Source organism: Trichechus manatus, unplaced genomic scaffold (genome assembly GCF_000243295.1).
Source record: "Trichechus manatus latirostris isolate Lorelei unplaced genomic scaffold, TriManLat1.0 scaffold00009, whole genome shotgun sequence".
Lineage (NCBI taxonomy): Eukaryota > Metazoa > Chordata > Mammalia > Sirenia > Trichechidae > Trichechus > Trichechus manatus.
This window is the reverse complement of record NW_004443945.1, coordinates 6,113,853-6,118,704: the sequence shown is the minus strand read 5'-3', so window position 1 is coordinate 6,118,704 and position 4,852 is coordinate 6,113,853. Positions and strand designations below refer to the sequence as shown.

The following is a 4,852-nucleotide window of genomic DNA, read 5'->3' as shown; positions in this document are numbered from 1 at the left end:
AAAACTGTGAGTGGCATATTTTAAGGCTTAAAACAAAGAAAAAATGCTTTAAAACATTTGTCTTAGTCATCTAGTGCTGCTACAACAGAAATACCATAAGTGGATGGCTTTAACAAAAAGCAATTTATTTCCTCACAGTAAAGTAGGTTAAAAGTCCAAATTCAGGGCATCGGCTCCAGGGGAAGGCTTTTTCTGTCGGCCTTCTCATCAGTGTTCCCCTGGACTAGGAGCTTCTCCACATACGGACCCCGGGTCCAAGGGACGTGCTCTGCTCCCGGCACTGCTTTCTTGATGGTATGAGGTCCCCCCAATTCTCTGCTTGTTTCCCTTTTCTTTTATCTCTTGAGAGATAAAAGGTGGTGCAGGCCACACCCCAGGGAAACTCCCTTTACATTGGATGTGACCTGGGTAAAGGTGGTGTTACAATCCCACCCTAATCCTCTTTAACGTAAAATTACAATCACAAAATGGAAGACAACCACACAATTCTGGAAATCATGGCCCAGCCAAACTGATACACACATTTTTGGGGGGACATAATTCAATCCATGACAACATTTAGTAAGAGGTTTGCACCAAGCTCATGGCATTATAAATCCATGTCTTAAAATGGGTTGAATTTGGGACATTGATATTATTAGGGCATTACCCTGTAATGGGGCAGAAAAGAAAGCTGCTTCAAGTTAGAACACAAAATAGACTCCACTTGTAAAGTATGCTAATGGTAACACAGTTTCACTGCCAAAATCTAGGCATATTTTGTGTCATTAAAATATTTTAGGGCTTAACATAGCTATTATGATTGCAATATCCACAGACATATTCTAACCTTTGCAAATGCTGAAACTGCAAAATATTTTTGACATCAACCTCTAAATCAATACTTCTCAAACATGTTATGGTGTCAGAATGCATGAAATATCATGGGATCTTTACAAAGCCCCATGGAATACTAATAAATTAACCTTTAAATCATGGCACATATCATTTTCGATTAAATTGAACACTATTTCATATCATGTTTTAGTGTGGCACAGGTCAGAGTCTAAACATTTAAGAAATATCCATAGAAAAAAATTTAATTGGAAAGCTTTTCTGCTAATCTTTTTTCAAGTTATTTTTTTCCTATGAGTTTGATATTTTTTTAAAAAATGGATTCGTTCATTTAGGTATGCAATGCAGTATAGTAAAAAGTAAACATGTTTTCCCTTGAGAAAGACCTATATTTGAAACTGGCTTCACCATTTTTGTTATGTATCTGTCTTAGGCTGAGTTCTCTAGAGAAGCAAAACCAGTGAAGTGTATATATATTGTATGTGTGTATATATATATACAGAGAGAGAGAGAGACAGTGAGATTTATCTTAAGGAAATGGCTCACGTGATTGTGGAGGCTGACAAGTTCCAAGTCTGTGGGTCAGGCATCAGGCTGAAGGCTTCTCCTGACTCGTGTAGCTGCAGGGGCTGACAAACCCAAGACTGGCAGGTCAGATGGCAGGCCCCTAGTTCACAGGCTATGGAGGCTGACAAATCCTGAGATCAGCAGGTAAGCTGCTAACTCTCAAGTCCCGAGAACTGGACGTCTGATGATGACAAGCCAGACACAGGATACAGAGCAAGAGCCTTGCTGAAACATCCATTTATATAGTGGAGGCAGGTGACCCCCCAAAGGGAACTCCCTTTCAACTGATTGGCTGCTCATAGCAGATCTCATCATGGAGTTGATTACATCATTACGTAATTGCCAAACTACATCATAACTGCCAAAACACTCAGAATCGTGGCCCAGCCAAGTTGACACACAACTTTAACCATCACAGTGTCCTTGCTGAGATCATTAAGTCTTCCAAGCTGAAACTTTCTTATTGATAATATGGAGATAACATTACCCACCTTATAGGACTGCTGAGTTGTTATTATTGTTTTAAGTTGTTAACTTTTTTACTGTTTTGTAAGGAAAATTTCAAATATATATGAAGGTAGACAAAATAGTATAATCAGCCACCAAGTACCCATCACTCAGCCCCAACAATCAGCAACCCAAGGCTTATCATGCCCCATCCACATATCCACCCATTACCCACCCTTCTCCCATTATTTTGAGGCAAATACAAAACATCGTATCATTTCATCAATAAATATTTTCATATGCATCTATAAAATATACTCTAACATAATCATAATATGTTATCACATTTTAAAATTAACAATTGACAATACAATATTATTTTTTAATTTTCTTATGTCGTAAAATGGTATTGTAGTTTTTGGCGGTTTAGGTTTTTTAAATTTTTTTTAGTGTTTTTTTTGGTTTTTTTGTTTGTTTTAAATCAGGATCCAAATAAGGTCCACACACTGCAATTAGCTGATACATCTTATATGTCTCTTTTAATCTTTTTGGTCCCACATCTGGTCCTCCTCTTCCTTTGTAATGTATTGGTTAACAAAACTGGTTGTTGGTCCTATAAAATGTCCCACCATCTGGATTCTCATGGTTGCAAACCGATGACTTAGTTTAACACATTCCCTCATAACCTGTATTTTCTGTAAACAAGTAGTTGGATCTAAAGTCTTAATCGGATTTAGGTTCAGTGTTTTAAGGGTGAGGGAGCAATAATACTTCAAAGGTATTGTGCTCTTCCATCAAGAGACACATAATGTCTAGTTATTTCTCTTTTTGTGATGTTAGCAGCTGTTGCTATTCAATGCCTAGATCCAACGGCTCATTAAAAAAAAAAAATACAGTTGCCTTTGAGTCAATTCTGATTCATGGCAATCCCATATGGTCAGAGTAAAACTGTGCTCCACGGGGTTTTCAATGGCTGTGATCTTTTAGAAGTAGATCGCCAGTCCTTTCTTCCGAGGCATCTCTGGGTAGACTTGAACCACAAACTTTTTCATTAGTAGCCAAGTGCTTAACCATTTGTGCTACTCTCAGATATTCCATCGATTAATTCCAAACCAAACCAAGCCTGATGCCATCAGGTCAATTCCTACTCATGGCAACCCCATGTGTTAAAAAATAGAACTGTTCCAAAGGGTTTTCTTGGCTATAATCTTCAGGGAAGCAGATGTCCAGACCTCTGGGTAGACTCAAACCAGCAACCTTTCGGTTAGTAGTTAAGCACAAACTGTGCCACCCAGGGACCTGGGGTTGCAAAATGATGATATTCTCATTCTATGATCCCTTCTTTCTTTATTAGTTGCAATATTTCTATAAAGAGAAATTTCCCTCATTTAATATTTGGTCACTTGGTGATACAGGTCACATTGAGAAGACAGGATAAATGCTTGGGTTTTTTTCCTTTTATTTGATTGATTTCAATATAATGAGTTGATTCCCTAGCGCCCTCCAAAGTTGTCTCTACTTTCTTTTAGTATCATTAACTTAGGGATTCAAAAATATTTGATATATTTCAATCCTTTGCAGTTTTTATTTTTATTGATATGCAGATCATCCCAACTGATGCTTGTGAGTCTCTACAAGTCGGCTCATGAGTCCTTTTCATGAGACTGTAGTAGTCTTGACAACTTCCTTGCTACCTGTTATTGTATAACACACTAATTTTGCATATGTCCACTCCCAGAACTGCAATAAGCCATTTTTCCATAGAGTCCTGTTTCTTTTAAGTGGGAAATGGCATTTTGAGACCATAATCTGGGCACTAGAGGTGCTCCTTGCTATTGAGTGGGCCATTTGGTTATTGTTTTTAGGCCTTTTCAGTGAAAGAGCTAGAAAATACTGCCTGTTTTTGTTTTTTAAGATAAAATAACTCACAAGTTTATGAAGATACTTGCAATTTAATTTTAGGATTATAAGATTTGTGTTTAGTTTCTTATATTGTACATCTGTATCTCCTTTCTCGCACACCAAGAATCTGAGGTCTTAAGAATTCCAGAGACAAAAAGTTAAATTATCACATTTGTATTGTTCATTTGCTTTAGCCCGCATTATCCACACAGCGCTCTCAGAATAGCAATGCCAATGCTATCACCAACAATGTGATTATTGTGAAACATTTTTTTAACATTTATTTGTAGTTCCTTTGGTCCTTGGATATATCTACCTACAATCATATTCAAATGTGTTAAAGTCACTTGGAATAATTCTTCTTGATGGTTATGCTGAGAAGCCCTAGTGGTGCAGTGGTTAAGTGCTCGACTGTTAACTGAAAGGTCAGAGGTTCGAACCTATCAGCAGCTCCATGGGAGAAAGATGTGGCAGTCTGCTTCTGTAAAGATTTATAGCCTTGGAAACTCTACGGGGGGCAGTTCTACTCTGTCCTATAGGGTTGCTATAAGTTAGAATCGAGTCGGCGGCAATGAGTTTTTTGGTTTATGGTTATGCCACCAACTGAAAACAAAACTTTGTTGTTGCTATCTTATTTTCAATATTGGGAGACTGTACTTTTTAAATCTAATTTTGTTTTATAATTATGTATAATATTTACATGATCCCAAAGTCAGATATATAAGACAGCTAGATAGACAGAAGCTTAGCTTCTATCCCTCTCCCTCCACCTTATTCTCTCACTCCTCTTAGCTTTTGTTTTTGGAATTCTTCACAGATTTGTATGTCACCCTTGTGCAAGGGCCATGCCAGTCTTCTCTGAATGCATAATTTTAGTATAAGTGTGGCTCAAGCATCCACAGAGAATTATTTGGAGGGGTGAACTGTAACATATGCAGCATCTAATACAGTTCCTCTACGTGGAAGTCACTTAATAGAGGCCAGCTATGATTTTAGTCTTATTTAAAGAAGAAAAAAGTCTCCTCTTTCCTAGTTTTCAAGATTGGAGTTGCAGGAATTACTCTGGAGACAATACTATTTCACATCACTCTATCGCCAACAC

General features: G+C 37.6%; 1 non-coding gene across 1 annotated transcript; it reads right to left on the bottom strand.

The window, feature by feature from the left end:
* Nucleotides 1-4,545: 4,545 nt before the first annotated feature.
* Nucleotides 4,546-4,650, bottom strand: LOC111819487 (U6 spliceosomal RNA). The gene has a single exon (XR_002823095.1). It is a non-coding gene; the product is annotated as a U6 spliceosomal RNA (small nuclear RNA).
* Nucleotides 4,651-4,852: the final 202 nt, after the last annotated feature.